General features: G+C 34.6%; 1 protein-coding gene and 1 long non-coding RNA gene across 3 annotated transcripts in view; one reads left to right on the top strand and one right to left on the bottom strand.

Moving 5' to 3' along the window:
• Window positions 1–14,350, top strand: part of LOC136043060 (uncharacterized) — a 52,651-nt gene extending 38,301 nt beyond the window's left edge. The window contains exons 3-4 of one of the 2 annotated variants that reach the window (XR_010621541.1): window positions 810–890; window positions 12,705–14,347. This is a non-coding gene — a long non-coding RNA (uncharacterized LOC136043060). Of the gene's footprint in view, window positions 1–809; window positions 891–12,704 lie in introns of both variants that reach the window. The other variant, XR_010621542.1, reaches the window with a different exon arrangement.
• The window catches only part of LOC136043045 (uncharacterized), a 135,113-nt gene that overhangs the window by 76,964 nt on the left and 39,286 nt on the right, over window positions 1–18,863 (bottom strand). The gene's annotated exons all lie outside the window — the stretch shown is intronic.

Here is an 18,863-nt window from a genome sequence, read left to right on the forward strand (position 1 = left end):
TTCAAAATAAAGCGAAATGTTCTATGTGCAGCCAGGTTTCCAAAAAGGCTTGTATTGGATATTAAGCTGTAACTTTCAGGGCATGTTGGGGTTGGGGACACAAGTAGAGCACTGTTGTTTGAGAAAGAGTAGAGCTAAACCAAAAGACACTATCTGTATTCGTTTTATCAAATGCCAAACCTGCCCTGTCTCGGGAATGGAAACTAATGGCTTTGAGAGAGGGTAAGGGGACAGGTAGCACTAGTCTTATTTTTAAATATTGTTTAACCTTGAGATATCATTTTTATTTTGCCTTGTTTTTATTATGTAAATGAAAAAATAGTATTCGAATTAAAAGGCATTATCGGAAAACCCAATGTAGGCTCTGGTCTTCAGAACCCTTATTCGAAGTTAGCCCCACTACTGTTTATTGTAATTGCTCTTCTTTCTGCATGATTGTTCATTTCATTTAGTCATTCTCAGTTAGTCATTGACAGTAAGTTCTATTAGATTCAAGTTTGAATTATTTCAAAACTATTTTTACTTGGTCCTAATAGTACTACTGCTACTACTAATACTACTACTATTACCTCTACTATTACCACTACTACTACTACTACAACTACTGCTTTCACTACGACTATCGCTACTACTATTATTTTAATATTTTTAAATGTTGTTTTCTCTCTATCCATTCTATTTTTTCTTTAACATAGATGATGAGGGTAACATAAATGAATATCAATTTTTTCTTATTCTAGGTCAATGAAGATTCATCATCACCAAAAAGACAAAAGAAAGATAATTAATACAATTTTGAACTTTTTTAGGAAGCCTACCAACTCTGGGGATACACAGGCTCTTTGAAGGTATGGAGATCCCCATATTAACACAACCAGTACAATTTAAAGGTAATTACCATATCGACTCGCTTTCCGATAGCAACGAGTTAGATTGGCTTGACCACCTCAGTCCTAACACACATAAACTATCAAAAGATTGCTTTGGTGAGGTGAGTGTTGGTAATGTAATTAACCCTAATATTTCAACGGATGGTTTAGACGCTACTTTTGCTCAGCCAAATGCCTTTTAACAGTGTTTGGTTGTTGGAGTTACTCAGCCAAGTGCCTCAGAGTGAATCAAAGGATGATTATGGTTGGATTCACCACTTCTGTCCTAATACACATAAAGTTTTGGGAGATTCCTCCAGAGAGTCAAATGTTGATAATGTAATTCCATTACTATTTCAATGAGGCGTATGCTTGTTAGTTCTGCTCACACAACTGCCTTTGAGCAGCAAATAATATCAGGAAATGATTATGCTCGGGCTGACTACTACAGTCTTAATACACTCAACGATATGTTGAATGAACTGGGCGATTTTACTCCGTGCTCAAATCCTCTTACACACTGATGTTTAAGTAGGAGAGAGTTGTAGTGGTGGTGTGGTAGAGGAAAATCCTGCAACACCCTCTGTATTCTCAGAATTTTATCTGTCAAACTCTTACTTGCATAATTTGTATGTTTATATGGCCACATTTGGGAATCAATTTAATACACTTATAGTGGGAAATACTATGATGAAGACGATAGACATAGTACACTCCTCAGTAGGCAAGGTTGAAACCGTTACTTAACGATAGATTCAGGAATGAGGTGGAGGGGATAGTGTAAAAGAATCCATCACACACGATTTGTGTGTTTTTAAATGAAAAATCGGGTGATGCGTTTTCGCAATACGTGTAAATTGAAATGCCAACACTTCTTCCGCACTTTCAGAATATTGAGGGTGTATTTTTTGGATCGAGTTGACAGTATTGTGACAAGACTCGATAACTATAATGAGAGGGGGAGTGGGTCAGTGGTTTTATGTGTTGAAAATATAGATGTAAATGTGTGTAAATTAAAAAAAAGTTTCATTTATAGAAACGGGCATGGGAAAAGGGCCAAGGTTTTAGAATATAATTCATATTTAAAGGGATATATAGGTAGACGACAAGTTTGTTTCGGTACAGGACTATTCCAAATATGCTTTTCTTATAGCAGCCCACAAACCCCTGCAAGAGGATGCTAGTAAGGCACATTAGGACACATTGATAGTTAATGGGTAAGGGGCAAAATTTTTATAATAGATTTTAATTCTTTAAGTGGTCAACATCCAATAACACTTTAAGGAATAGATACTTTTCAGCGGGCTAATGAGCACTTAAGTATTGATGTTACTGCTTTAACGTATGATAGGGAATTTGAGGAGGGTGAGTAAAAAGATAAAAAGGGAGTAATATATCCAATGAGGGCTACATCCATTGAATCGATGAAGTACTGGGTATGGCATTTTTACACCCCTGCTACAGAGCCCGATTCAACTGGATATTTTAATCCAATAACAGATAATAGTTGGGTTCTTAGTGAAAGGAAGAACTACACTTCACGTCATTGTTGTTCAATATGTCTATCTAATTTCCATACCCAATTAGAGCTAAAGCATCATTTGAGAAGCTGTAGTGGTCATGGGTACCAATGTATGGAAACGGTTAGCGGTGACAAGGCCATCTTGTGCTTGAAGAAATTTTAGAATTCACTATTATGTAGCGACAAGGTGGCCTTCGACTGAAAATATAAACTCATAGATGTGTGCATTACATCAAATTTAATTCTTGTCAAAGAACATGAAGCCATTGCAGTCTCTTATGCGCCTGCACAAAGACTCTCGAGTAATACCATGCAACTAGTAGAGGTTTATGAGATATTAGGTAGGAAGATTGTATGGGAGCAGCCATGATTGCACTTATCAAAACAGCAAATAAGCCAATTTCACGGTTGCACAATGTAATTATCAAACGATCCAATGACCTTATGACCAGTGCACGGGTTGGTCATTAAAAATCAGAAAATGTTTCGGGTTTTATAATGGTAAATTTGTTGAGGGTTGTGGGAGAGAGATTTTCAGTACGCGATCATGATCATTTAAGCAAACCAATTTTGTCGGGATATAGCCACTTTTGCGAACTGGCTCATAAATCATGCAATTTAAACATTAATCAATAGGACTTTCTATATGTTTATATACACGTTTCCAAATATGATTTAAAACATTTTTATGAGCGTTGGTTAGCTTGTAGATATGTGAAGCTTTAGATTGTGCATGAATAGATGGTTCTTCTTCATTTAATACCATACCCAAATCATATGAGAAACTGCTAGTCTTAGATTTCATATAATGGTAATAAATAAATAATGGTAATATTTGTTTGAATAAAATTTGTTTTTTAGATTACTTTGGTTTTCTCCCCAAATCCATAGGTCAATGGATTCAAGAACTGAAAAGCAACTATTTTAATAATTTACCCCTCCTTAAACAATGCTTTCCAAATGATGAAATTTATGATTTATTAAAGTGTAAGTGCAGCTACCCGTATGAGTATTACAACTCCATTTCGAGGCTACACGAGAAAAAATTAATGTTCATCAAATCCTTTTATGATTCACTTCACGATCTTCAATGCATCACTGCCGACTATGAGTCTGCTAAAAAGTTTGGGCCAAGAGTAGGTGTAAAAATGGCGAGAATTATTGTATAATGTGCCTGAAAAAAGATGTATTGACTTTGTTGGATATTGTGTGTAAAAACACAGATAAAATCTATCAGAAACTTGGCTTGCATTTAGGGTATTGTTTTTCAACTCCTCATCTCGTGATAGATTTAAGTTTAAAAATCAGTGGAAAAGAAATATGCTTGATCACCTACGTGGATCATTATCTATTTGTAGAGAGATCGATTAAGAGAGAGTATCTTTTCCACGGGGATCGTATCTTGGAAACTGGCCCGACTGGACAACGTACCAGTGAAAAGGTGGATACACTTTTTCTGGTTATGAATTGCCTTCATCTGTCAGCAATGTCTCACTACTCTTTGCCATGTGGTAACTACAAACGGCTTGACAATCTTTTGGCCCCAAATTTTCCCGACATTGCCAACTTTGAGCAGAAGAGACTGCTAGGGTGGATTTTCAAAAATGATGGTGAAACACCTTTGGAACTTAATGACTCGTTAAAGGATTTGTTTTTTCGTGCATAAACAAACTGGTGATTAATATCTCTTTGAATCCACATAATTTTTCTTTGGTAGAGAATTGGGGTATGCCCTGAACACCTTCAAAACTTATTACCGACCTTGATCCAAAACAGAATATTGTTATTCAACGTGCTCTTTTGTGATGGATGGTAGCCAGCAATCTCAGGGTTATAATAATCTTAGAGCCCTCTAATTCCATCAAAATACATATATGAAAACGTTTATTGAAACTTTTTTCAGTAAACGTTAAGAAGTAAAAATGAATGCTGGAAAAAATCTTTAAACTCATTTTAAATTTAGCCTTCGGTAAAATGTGCAAGAGTGTATTCAACATGGATTCGTTATGACATTGTAACGACCCAAAAGAATGTACTCGAATCATGGCCAATCCAAACTTCACATCATTCACCATCATAGACTCCAATATGGTCCTTTTAAATGGGAAAAAAGAAAGGTTATTTTGGATAAAAATACTGCTGGTGATAGCGCAATTTTCGAAATTTCCAAAAGACAGATGTTGGAATTTTTTACAATTTGTTTACACGCCAATTCTCCGAGGGGAAGTTAAAGTGTATTATGGAGACACTGATTCACTCATGTTAAAAGTTAAATGTGACAATCTATTGAATGATTTGGAAAATGGTGAGCACATTAGCTTTCGAATGGACTTTAACAAAAGGGACGAGTCCATTTATCTGGAACTAATGAAGCACCAGGCCCCACATAAACTATTATTTCTAAAATCCGATACGGGGAGTAACTTGATATCCAATGGTGTTCTTGTATGTCTGAAGATCTACTGTGTGCAAAATCAAAAAGGGGATGAAAAAAGTCCGCAAGGGTTACCTCCAAACTAAGTAAAAGATAATTATGATATGAGTGTTTATAGAAACTCTCTGGAAAGTATTTAAGTTCCAAGAGCATAAGTCATGGTGGATCCTTCGTTAAAATTTGAAAATTACACAGTTAGAGTAAAAAAAATACCATGTCAGCCATATCGAATAAAGTCTATGTATATGAGTGGGGTGGGAAGGTACGACCCTATGGGCACTATCTTACTTCAGATCGAAATGTATGTGTACAATATATATAACGTCTCGGTCTAGAGAAAATCCTTTAAGTTCAATAGTAGGCGAAAGGTGGGGAGAGATTTTTTAAGCTCTATGTTCCTTGCACAAGGTTGAGCTACTGCTGTTATACTTTCATTGTCATTTTAAATATTTTCAAAATAAAAGCTTGTTTACTTGGCCCCCAAGCCCACGGCTAGTCAGGAGGGAGGATTCGGCCTTCGGCTTGCCACCACCAGCAGCCGCCGAGCTTTTATGGGGCGAGTGGGGACTCTTTTCCAAGTGTTTTTAAACTGGGATATATTTGTAAAGTGTCGATTATAAATTTATTTACTTAATATAAAATAAAATAAACATGTATTATTCTAAACTTTTGTTGTTTAGTATCATAGTAGGAGGGCTGATAGGGAAATTATTATTTATTCAATAGTCAACTACATTTTACAGTTAGTTGTATTCTAGCTGTTGAAGACGTTGACAACAATGTGTATCAATTTTAAAAAAACATTCAGATCGTTTCTTTGTGGTCCATTAATGTCGGGCAAAATGATACTTTTAACAAAAATAATTCAAAATCGTAATCAGATGTTTTTGGAAACCCCAAAAAACATCTACTATTGCTACATTAAATCTATTGCACAATGCTCTCAGGAGACGTAATAATTGTTTATTGTCAGTTCTCATCATGCAAAAATTTCCATAACACTAGTGTTTCACAACAGAGCAAATTTACGAAAGCACGTGTTTTGAATCGTACCTGCTATATCATTTACATGGCTGTCCGTGATTCAAGTTCTCTAATAGCTTTCAAAGAACAAATATATACCGATACTCCCAAATTTCTAATTTCAGCATACTATCAGGGAACAAATAAACGCATTGGTTGCAATCTATTGGATCTCAGTCAGAAAACACCCAAAGATTGGCGTCTAGTCACAGATATTTTTGACAATAAAATGATTGTATATCTTCCAGTGAACAGTTAAAAAGGTAATTAGTTGCCATCAGGACACGATGAGAAACTACGTAAAAATGAACATTTATTTTCCGTCCTAAGCAGTTCAAAACCGGCACTTAGGAAAACCATACTCAAACATGTTATTGACAAAGAATTCATTAATATCGTATCTGAACTTTGTTTAAATTTAACAGAGGGCAATATTCAATTGCCAGAAGTAAAAGCAAAAGCGAAAGCAAAAGCAACATTGTTTCAATGTAAGAGCCCTATCAAGAAGCAATAACAATGGAAAAGATTTAAAATTTAAAAGAAAACGTCTTCTCCAAGCGGGTGATAGCTTTTTTACACTTTTAACTCTTACTATGATTCCAGGACTTGTAAATACTTTTCTCTAAAAAAAAATGGTAAACCCTAAAAACTGACACTAATATAACTCGCCCTTTCACCAATGGAACAGTTTGAGGACAATCTCGGTAAATTCATTAATGATGAGAATATTGCTAACGAAAAAATACTACTTTTGCCTCAAGTTGCACTTCAAAGAGTGGACAAACATAAACCATATCATGTGAGACTGGTCAATTTAAATATTATCATAAAAAGGAAACACCTCAAGATTTTGGAACAACAACACATTCAAAGAAGAAAGATTCAATATTATCCAATGTTCTGTCAATTTTTGGAGACCTACTCTCACACTCATATCGTGATAAAAGTAAAAGATACTTTATATATCTCTGGAAAAGTGAAAGTGAACACATTCATGGTGATAATAAAGAAAATTAAATTAAAATTCAAGGGAAACGTTATAATCTACTTGATTTAATACATGATGTGGTTACAAATCGTAAAAGACTTTTATCATTTTACAATTATCTACCCAACTTTTTAATGACGTTCAACTTCCTGAAAAGTTTTACAACCAGTAAGAAAATTTTGAAAACGATTAATGGAACATAGCAGCAGCAGCAGTAGTCTAATACTAAAAGAAGAAGAAGATTTTAAATCAATCTTAGAAAATACTAGTACACCTAGCGCTAATAGTTGTAGAAAAAAAATGATTTGATGATCCCATTGGTGGTGTGACGAAAGCTAAGAAGTCTTGCTGTCAACTCATCACCATCATCACCACCCAGGAGCATGCAAAAGGGTAGAGGCCAGTACACTACGTTTTTGTATTCAAAATGATTGAAGTTTTGAAAAGTGTTTATGAAAATATTGGTTAAGTGGAAAGTCGAAGTTCCCCCACCACACTTTCTCAAGTCACTGAACTTCAAAAAGGGCTAGCGAGAGAGTATCTACAAAATGAATCAAGTTACGCTCTATATCAAAATCATAGGGTTCGTGGTAATCATTATCGAAGAACTAAAGTCTTTTACCCACTGCATTTAATACAAGTGGCTCTTTTAACGCTAGATGAGATTTAAAGGCGTCACAATATATCCTACAAATACAAATACCCTACAAATTCTACTCGCAATCAGTGTCTTTACTCACTATGCACATGTTATTCCATTGGGGACAAATATAAGTGATGAAAATGTTAAGGCTATAGAAAATCTTCTTGATCAATATTTGTATAGACAAATATCAACGGATCGAGGTAGTGAAATTGTTAATTCACATGTAGAGAAAGTATTGTTGAAATATAATATAATGCTCTATCATAATCATAGTCCTATAAAAGCAGCATTGGCCGAACGATTGATAAAAACCATTCGACTTTCATTTCAAGATATTGCACATTGAAAAATACTGCTGATTTTATTAGTCCTCAGGAAGATCATCAAGGAGATCATGATACACATGAAACTTTTCTTAAACAATATTCCTGTGAAAAGGTTGTGATGAGATTAAATTCAATGCTGGTGATACACTTCGAATTAATCGAACTACTAACATTTTTGAGAAGATGAATTACTTATGGTTCACTGAACTTTTTAAAGTGTCGAAAATTCTAGACACTAAACCTTTAACATATCGTCTGCGAGACATCAAAGAAATCAAAAGAAGAAGAAGTTCATTTGCTGTCTTTATGACTTCAAACTTCATAAAGTCAAAAATAAGAGTGAAATCCTATCAAATTGAACAAATATTAAAGAGTCGTATACACTGGGGCAAGAGACAGTTGCTTGTCTGTTGGCTAGGATATAATTCTGATTTTGATTCTTGGGTAGCAGTTGAAGACATATACATTCTTTAATGATTTCCATGTTACGTTCATTTACAATGTCTCTGATCCAATGTCAATGATTGCTCAATGTCAATCATTCGAATAAAACAAGTGGTTTTTGGACGAAACTCTCTCCCACCATCAAATTCGATGGGGAGTTTGAAGTTGCTCTTGTCGATTGTATTCTCAAAATACCTATGATATCAGGAAGAAAGGTCGTACATATAACATAAAGGTTAGACAACATGATTGGCCACTCGTTACCGAGGAATTGATAGAATCATTTAACTCATGTGAGTATCCTTGTGTCGTTCTATCAAAAGAAGAATCGTCGCTCGTAAAAATGGTGCTTTTCAATCTAATATTCAATAAAACAGGGCAAGAGCCACATTAGCTCTCCCATTGACAAGGAGAAGGTCATTCTCAACGATAATCTGAGAGATGTTTTTGGTTTTAAACAAAATATAATAAACAGCTGGAGGCACGAGTGGCATGTATCGTGTCATTTTCGCCATTTATCCACCTGGTTCCTCCTCGGAAACCTATATTTCTTTAAGCTTCACTCGTTGAAGCATCGAGAGTTGGCAATAGCAACGTTCCCCTCCTACTTGCTCTTGAACGAAAAACCAGTCAAGATCACAAGATGAAGAAACCAAGGAAGAAAATTGTTAGATCAAAGGATGATTTCTTCTCCTAGACTGAATGGCTTATTTACCACACAAGGAATCATATCCATCAATAACTTCACCTTTTAAATCATTTGTATGAAGAAAATTTTTATGTGAGAGTAAAACATGATTACTATGAACAATTCTACCCACAACAACCACTCTCAGAAAAAACGCATTTTCAAATTCATTCCAATGAAGATTGTTTAGTGGATTTGTTTTCCACAAATATAAATTTGCATGTGGTAGTCCTGAAATCTGACAATGTGATGCCAAGTCCTATCAATGTTGGGCTCTGGTATTGGCAGTTGGTTTGCTAATTTATTTCGCTCTGCAGTACCTTTGGCCAAAAATAAATTTGTATCGGCTGCCACGGATTTTGCATCCCCTTACTACAGGATTGGGGATCTAACAAGGATTTAAAAAAAGTGCTTCGGAAAATTTCAGGTCTGGTGCACGTTCTCTTGGCGAGCAATTGAAATCTCGACAAAGTGGAAAGGTTTGAAAAGGCTGAGAAACACTGCATCACTCATCAGTCTCTACTCAGGTCCGAACAGAAGACATCACTCTTGTCAAAGATGAAGAAACAAAGGAAGAAAGCTGTTAGATCAAAGGATGATTTCTTCTCCTGGACGGAATGACTTATTTACCACACAAGGAATCCCATCCATCAATCAATTCACCTTTAAATCTTTTCGATGAAGAAACATGTTGATGTGAATGTAAAACATGGTTACTATGAACAATTCTAACCACAACAACCACTCTCTGAAAACATGCAATTTCAAATTTATTCCAATGAAGATTATTTAGTGGATTTTTCTTCCACAAATATAGATTTGCATGTGGTAGTCCTGAAACAATGTGATGCCAAGTCCTACTGATGGAATATCTTATGGTATTTGTGTATTACATAATTTATTTAGACAAATCTGTGTCCACATAAATAGAACATTGGTGAACACTAGCAACAATCTCTTAAATTATACAAGCTAGCATCGGTTCATGTTGATGACATCAAAGTCAGATAAAGAATTGAGGGTTCAGCCAATGGATATGATTATAAGAAAGACACTGATCCTACAAATGCAAGTAGAGAGGCGACAACCAGTGAGCTATATTAAGCTGGAAATATAAATCATGAGTAATTTAATATACATAAATGGCTACCAACTCATATTATGGTAGATATAAAATTAACGCTTGTCCCATCCAATTTCATTTTGCAAAAAGGTACTTGTTACAGCCCCCGATGTAACAGTATCTCTCACCTTGGCATAATTCATATACGAAAGCAACAGGTTAGGATTTCTGTTGCTTTGGCAGTGGAAAGGCTGAAATCTAGTGGAAATAATACCAAACTACTTGTTCCTCATACAATCACCAATCAGCGAGATATTACCACAGGTTCACGCACCTTCACTTATTATTCATTTAGCAATAGTGGAATTCCTTCAAAACTGGCAATAGCATTTGTAAAAAGTGCTATTGCTAGAGGATCGTGGACAAACTCCTCACACAAATTTGAAATGTTTGATGAGTGATGCAGTGTTTCTCAACCTTTTTAAAATTTTCCACTTTGTCGAGATTTCAATTGCTCGAGATTTCAATCGACTCGCATCAACATTTTCTTCATTGAAAAGACTTAAAGGTGAAGTGATTGATGGATGGGATTCCTTGTGTGGCAAGTAAGCCATTCAGTCTAGGAGAAGAAATCATCCTTTGATCTAACAATTTTCTTCCTTGGTTTCTTCATCTTTGACAAGAGTGATGTCTTTTGTTTTGACCTGACTAGAGACTAATGAGTGATGCAGTATTTCTCAACCTTTTTAAACCTTCAATTTGTCGATATTTCAATTGCTCGTCAAGAGAACGTGCACCAGACCTGAAATTTTCCGAAGCATTTTTTTTTATTCTTGCCAGATCCCCAATCGTGTAGTGTAGAGGATGCAAAATCCGTGGCAGCCGATACAATTTATTTTTAGCCAAGGTTACTGCAGAGCAAAATAAATTAGCAAACCAACTGCCAATACCAGAGCCCAACATTGATGAACAGCCTCTGTAATAGTCTTTGAAATAGTAATAGGATGTAATAGTGTTTGTAGTGTAATGACCCATTTGTATTGGACCAAGTGTAAGAACATAGCGATCAATATCATGACAACGAATCTAATTTTTCTATTAGACATCTTGTTATTGAATAGGTCGAAAATGACATGTAATAACAACTCGACCCTTTGTTGTTGCTAAAGGATCACTTAATACAATTGCCAATGTTAACTGTCAGAGTTACAAATAAGAAGGTTTACGGGGATATATTAGAGACGCTTTATATAGTAATGGTGAATGCGATCTTGACTGGTTTTTCGTTCAAGAGCATGTCGGAGGGGAACGTTGCTATTGCCAACTCTCGATGCTTCAACGAATAAAAGCTTAAAGGAATATACTGCTTTCCGAGGAGAAACTAGGTGGATAATTGGCGAAAATGGCACGATCCATGCCACTCGTGCTTCCAGCCATTGACTATAAAATTGAATAAAAAGCCATTGAAAAAAATAGCATTATTTTTCAATGTGCAATATCTTGAAATTAAAGTCGAATGGCTTTTATCAATCGTTCGGCCAATACTGCTCTTATAGGACTATGATGATGATAGAGTATTACATTATATTTCAACAATACTTTCTCTACATGTGAATTTCGGTTACTATTGAGCCGGGTCACTCCTTACAGTTCGTTACCACGAACTGTTTGGTATGTACTAAGCTTTAAACTTTTGGCTTTCTTTTTTAAGGATTTTGAATTGTTATAATCCTTGTCAAAATAGAGAATCACAATTTGTAATAATTGCAAATTTTCGTTTTTGGGCCTACCTACTAACATTATATAAATGGTTGCGTTCAAAAAGGTTTTTTCTTTGAAGTTTTGAATTTTTGTAATCCCTTGTTGAAATATATACAAATAATTTTGATATTACCATTTTATTTTGCTCTTTAAGCAATTCAATGTCTTTTCATAATCCAGTCTTTTGAAATACATTTTATTATTGAAGCTAGTCCGATTTCTAACAACGATATTTACTAAGCTTCGAACTTTTGGTTTTTTTTTAACGTTTTTGAATTTTTTTAATCCCTTGTCAAAATAGAGAATCATCATTTATAATAATTGCAAATTTTCGTTTTTTGCCTTCCTACTGACATTATATAACTAGTTGCGTTCAAAAAAAAATTTTTTTAAGCTTTGAATGGTTGTGGTCCCTTTTCAAAATATATAAAAATATTTTTGTAATTACCAGTTTTTTGCTCCTAATACAATTTAATGTCTTTTCATACTACATTTTTTTTCAAATATATTTGATTATTGAAGTTAGTCAGATTTCTAACAACGATTTGTACTAAGCTTGAAACTTTTGTTTCTATTTTTTAAGGTTTTTGAATTGTTGTAATCCCTTTTCAAAATAGATAATCATCATTTGTAATAATTGCATATTTTCGGTTTTTGGGCCTTCCTACTGACATGATATAACTGATTAGTATGATTTAACAATTTCTTAAAAAGACATTGCTTATGCTTATAGGAAAAGAAATTCGGTAATGACGTTTTTCTAACAACGATTTTTACTAAGCTCGGTTTTCTTTTTTAAGGTTTTTGGATTATTTCAATCCATTGTTAAAATATATAGAAATATTCTTGCACTTACCAGTTTTTGCTCTTTACGCAATTTAATGTTTTTTCATACTGCTCCAAACTTGTTTTAATCTTCAAACATTTGTTTTTTTTTTAGGTTTTAGAATTGCTGTAAAGTAAAGTTCCACTTTACTTTAAGTCCTTTCTCACGACCTTTGTCAATCACATTTGGCGATGACCTACTTTTTGTTGGGCCCTAGATGGATGGCCAAAAAGGATGAACTTTGGTGACCTTAAGCAAAAGTTAAAATTTAACGCGATTAGCAGGGATCTGTAAAGGAGGGCTAAAAGTTGAAAATCCCATGTATGGCGTAGTTTCTTTTCTTATTTAATTTTTATTCTGCTCCTTAAGGTTGCAAAGAAAAAGTTTTTTATTTAAATTTTATTTTTTGACTATAACAGCTTCAGTGCTTCTCATGGATTTTTTTAATCATTACGTTTAGTTCGAATTTCTTAGGAACGCAGAGACATTTAGTTGAACGGCAATGTCCTAAGCTCCACAGATATTAATTATCTTTAAAATAATGATCTATTTGCTGACAGCCAAAATAATAATGACTTGCGTTACCAAGGATATATTAGTTTCATCTTACAAGAGGCTATTAAAGATTCATAGTTTTTCTACACTGTGCTAGATAAAACGACATAATAAAAAAAAAGAAGAAATAACAGATAGATGTAGAAGATATCATTCACACGAACCTAGGATGAAATATTCAAATTTAATATGCTAGTGAGTAATCATTGAAGCACAGTAATGAGTGAAAGACATGAAATAATAACTAAAGTTTCGAGAAATAAAACTCAGAAATTATTGAGGAAGAATGAATACTGATTTAATGCACTATAACAATTATATAACAGTTTATCTGGGTAGGGCCTCCAAGGATGGTGGGATGTAATAGACATATTGCTACGAGGCAGAAGTTACTGTGGAGGTACTAAACGGTGCTGTTTGGACCAAGTAATCAAATGAAGCTTAAATTTGGACTGATCTTACCGGGAAATTTCATGTAAAACCCTGTGAGTTAAGAAAGTGTTAAGGCTGTAGCATATAAAATTTTGAATCTGTAAGAGATACATAGAAATATATGGCATTTAGTTGGTATAATATTTGAAGAAGGGACAGTATGACTTTGATATTATTTAACCGTTTAAAGACCAATACAAATAAGTCCATTAGGCCAATAGGGTAGGATACAATAAAAAAAATTGTTACTAGTATTATGGGTACAATACTTTCTTTGGTGCCTATTTAATTTAGGTCAATAACACCATCACAACTTGTTTGCAAAACCCTATATTCTGACTCACAGACATAAGCAAGGATACTTGATGCACTCATCACAGTAGAGAATCATTTTTAAAACGGATAACTTTGCAATTACTGTTTTTCAGGATTTTTTAAAGCCTTTTTACTAACTACTAACGGACAGTGGTGACATGAAGACAAGAGTTCTCAACATGGCTGTAGAAATTGCAAAGGGGTATCAACTAAATTTTCAGTGGCATTTGAGTAAATATGTGATATCTTTCAGCAGATACAAGATAGAAGAACAATTATGTTTCGTGACAGAGGAGAAATAATGCTTATATCTAGACTACGGAAGGGTCTTAATATGACGTTAACGTATATTCCAGACAATGAGTTGGGACAGCTGGTCCTGGGATAACTACACTATTGCAGAAAGATGTAAGGAGATATTTAGATTATGCAATCCTTATTAGTCACATAGAGCTTTCACAGCTCAAATTAATGATTGTAAATTCTGTATTGAAGAAGTTATGACTCACATACCAGAGGATTCCTACGTCCCAATTGTCACTTTGACAAGTTTCACAAACTATTTTCCTAAAGCTTTACCATCCATGTTCTGCATTGTCAAAGTTTAAACTCTCCCATTTAGCATTGTGCTCCTGGGAAGTTTCTCTCAAAATCTCAACCTGGAGTCTACCAACGTCATAACTTCCTGGGAGGTAGCTACCCTTCCTAAACCCCTGTTTTAAATGAACCCTAAATATTATTAGATGATGATCTTTACTTTTAACAGCAGTAACAGAGCTACTATAAACAAGGTATATTGTATCGATTCTGCCAATCATCAGTTTACAATAACACAATCCATAAGGTTAACTGTCTTACCATCATTTGTATACCAGGTTAACTGATAAACCATTTTATGATCAAATACTGTATTGGTTATTACTAGATTATTGTAACTGCACAATATCAGCAGTATGTAAACATTAGACTACCGTTATCTTTTCCAAAACAATACTTGTATAGGCTAGAATAGCATCCATCCCTATTTCTACCAGCAAGGGTATTAAAATCTCCTAATAAAGATATCATATTTTACCTGGAGCCCTGTCTATTTCTTCCTGCAGCTGTAAGCAAAATTAACCTGAATCACTACTAAATCCGTCAGTCGGTTCTACAGAGGCATGTACAATTATGACTGATAATATGCAGTTTTTAGTCATAAAATGAGTGGTTAACATCCTATTATAAATCCCTTCCCTACCTAAATAAGACTTGGCAGCTTTCTTATTCATCATGATCCTTATTCCCTAGCTGTGCAGCCTATCCTTCCTGCCTGAGTAAATAAATTCTATGTCACTTACTTTCACGTCCTATCCTTGAGGTATAAGTTTATGAGACTCCTAGTAAATGGAGTTTGGAGCATCTGAATCTGTCAGTCAAAGTATCGATACAATAGATGTTTTTAACATTGTAACATACCAAGTTGTTGTTTCCGTATTCTATAAATAATTGTGATTACCATGGCCTATGTAAAAGCAATGGTCCTAGGACCAGCGTCGGACTGGGATTAACACGTCTTCTCAAGTCTAGGCGTAGGGCTTAAGTTGGCTTAAGGTTAAGCTGACTGGGAGGGTTCTCCGATACGCTAGTTCTGATGGTGTAAGTAGAAAAGTAAATTTCTTTGAGTGCACCTATTGCTATCAAAATTCTATTTTTATAGTTTCAGTTACTTTTCGGCCTAGACGATACTCACTGTGTTACCACACTGAGTTAGTTACCACGAATTTTTTCATGAAGCAGTTTAAATCTATTTAGAGAGGAACTTGTCACATCGACAAGCGCTAATGAATCCTTAATAAAAGAGTTAAGGTTTAAATAAAAACGTACCATACAGGTCAACTACAAGTTCAATTCAGAAGCTGCCTCCATCTTCATTGGTTGTCACTTATTCTACATATTTGTATAGTTGTTGCCTTATGTACTAGTCACCATGGGATGAAATACAAAAGTTTAACTGAGTAAGAAAACATCTTGAAGTCAAAACCATTGCGGTTACATTACGTTTAGTAACATTACGGTTACGCATTGTGTCAAGAAAATTTATATTTTCTGCAATGGTTAGCCACTCACACAGTTATTATTCCTATTTGCTCCCAATTTAGTAAGTACAGTTTTTATCTGCTTCAACGAATAGGCCTTGTTACTTGTTTAACTAGACATTATATAAAAGTAAGAAAAGAGCTATGTTTGTATAAATCATAATTACTTTCCCATTTAAACAAAACTATTGTATATTTTTAATGTTTATTAAATGTTGCACTTGATAAAAAAGGTAAAATCACATTTTACCGAAACTAAAGTCTAGTCTTGGTTAAAATCTATACTGCAATCGGATCAGCCGATCTCCTATTATCTCCATGCAACAGTTCCTGTTATAGATTACAATCCTGGTTTGCTTCTTATTATTGATTTCCTCTAGTGTTTCCTGGATTATCATAATGCACCAGTGATTTTATTATTATATTTTTTTCTGTTCTGGTTAGCATAAGACGCTCACACCATTCATAATAAAGCTGTGTAAAGATATGATAAGATATGTATCTTTTTATATAAAAATTCTGTTTTTTAGAGTTTCGGTTATGACTGAGCCGAGTCACTTCTCACGATTAATTACCATGAATTGTCTATAAGACTACGAGTAACAATCCGTTTGCAAAAACAAGGCTGAAGTATCTCTTCAATGATTCGTTAAACATTCCTACTGAAGCATTTCCTCTAGGGCTACTAAGTGTTGCCCAACATTCGCTGTGGAAATGTCTGCTTTGTCGCGTTTGAATTCAGGTAGATTAGAATCAAAGGAGTGTGTTTTGGGGAGCAACATCAAATAGATAACGAACTGTAAGTAAGGAGCGATCCTACTCAATAGTCACCGAAACTCTAAAAAACGGAATTTTGATAAAAATAGATTCATCAAATGAATTAGATTTTTATGCTGATTTTAAATATATTAGTTACATCAAGTTTAGTCTTATGCAATAAAAAATTACAACCCTTAGAAAAGTTTCCTTGTTTTCGAAGAAATAGGGAAACACTCCTTAAAAGCCATAGAATCTTAACAAAAATCACACCATCAGATTCAACGTATCAGAAAACCACACATTAGTTTCAAACTCTTATCTACAAAATTTTCCATAAGAAACATCAAGGGTACATGTTTTTTCCAGGGGTGATCGTATCGACCCAGTTGTCCTTGAATGCCATGAGAGGGCTCATTCGAACAAAAATTAAAAATTCTGGTAACCCCTTTTAAGTGACAAAAAACATTTCAGGGCTGCTAGGCCCCTTCAACGCTCATTTTTACCAAAAGTCTAAGGATCATAATTGTGAGATAGTCATTTTGTTCAGCATAGTCAAGAAGTCTAATACCAATGTCTTTTAGGACTCCTTAATCCCCCACAGTCCTGAGGAGGGGGATAGGCTTCAAAATATGAATTTTGCCCATTATTTACATACGGTAATGGTTGTTTGGAAGTACACAGGGGTTTTCACGGAGGATTTTTTTCTGGTGGAGGTGGGACGGTTGAGGAAAATGGGTCGGGAATAGGAGGTTACGTGGGAGGATCTTTCCACGGATGAATTTTCAATGGGGGAAGAGAATTTACCATGAAGGGGGGGGGAGCAGATCTCTCAGCATTATTTAAAAACGGTCAGAAATTAAATAAAAAACAATTTTTTTCAACTGAAAGTAAGGAGCAAAATTAAAACTTAAAATGAACAGAAATTATTGCGTATATAGGGGGGCTCGCCCCCTCGTCAATATCTTGCTCTTTACGTTAACATATTTTTAGTACTTTTTCAAAAGAGCTATTTATTCTGATTAAACTGCCTTTGTGATTCAGGGGTCATTCTTAAAGAATTGGAACAAAATTCGAACTTTAGAGTAAAGAGCGAGGTACTGACGAGGGGGTGAGCCCCCTCATATACGTGTTAATTTCTGTTCGTTTTAAGTTTTAATGTTGCTCCTTACTTTTTGTTGAAAAAACTTGTGTTTTTTATTTAGTCTTACTGAGAGCTATTAGGCATAATAGTTCAGTTTCCTTTGTTGAGTCTTTCTCATTATGAATCATGATCGTAGCCTTTGATGGATAGCACTAAACTTAAGGAATAAAATATATTTGGAATCAGCGTATTTGGTCAATTATTTTGATATAGCTTGTGATATAAAATTTTTGTTTTTAGAGTTTTGGTTACCATTGAGCTGCAACTTTCCTTATTTACAGTTCGTCACCACTAAATATTTGATACCTAGACCAAAACAATCAATCCAAATAAGAAATTTGGACGGGACTCATTCAATTAGAGATAGGAAGCTCTAGTGCCCCTTCAAAGGGTCAAAAGTAACTGGAGGACAACCAACCCCCTCCTCTGCCATTTTAGTTCTTTGCTCCCTGTAACCACCATAAATATCCGGTCAAAATTCTGAGATTTTCATTTTACCAAATATTAAACAGAAAATTCACAAAACATACATCTGAGGATAAAATTAACAAATTGGCAGCTGTTTAATGTCTTATAACCAAAAAAGGAGCTTGTCTGATGCTGGGTGCATGACTGACTTGAAACTTACCACGTTCGTTCTCTACTTCAAAAGAATCAAACATTTCGAGGGTCTATGAATGAATGAATGAATGAATGTATACCCATCAATAACACAAAGGCATGGCGATGGAGCATCAAAAAGAAGAAAAAAGAAAGATACGTTCAAAAATAGGACAAATATATACAAAATAAAAACACAAATAAGCTAGACTTTAAAAAAAAGTAAACCACTCCAAGGGTGGCAAACATCTTTTGACGGCAAATTTACATATAAATTATCCAGCTGTACGATCGGGTCGAGAACTCCGTAATATTGTAAGTCAATAGAGGATCCAGTAATGGGACAAAACATTTTGTCCCTCATCGTTATGAAACTTATGGCCGTATGTCTCT

The sequence above is a fragment of the Artemia franciscana genome, unplaced genomic scaffold (genome assembly GCF_032884065.1).
Source record: "Artemia franciscana unplaced genomic scaffold, ASM3288406v1 Scaffold_289, whole genome shotgun sequence".
Taxonomy (NCBI): domain Eukaryota; kingdom Metazoa; phylum Arthropoda; class Branchiopoda; order Anostraca; family Artemiidae; genus Artemia; species Artemia franciscana.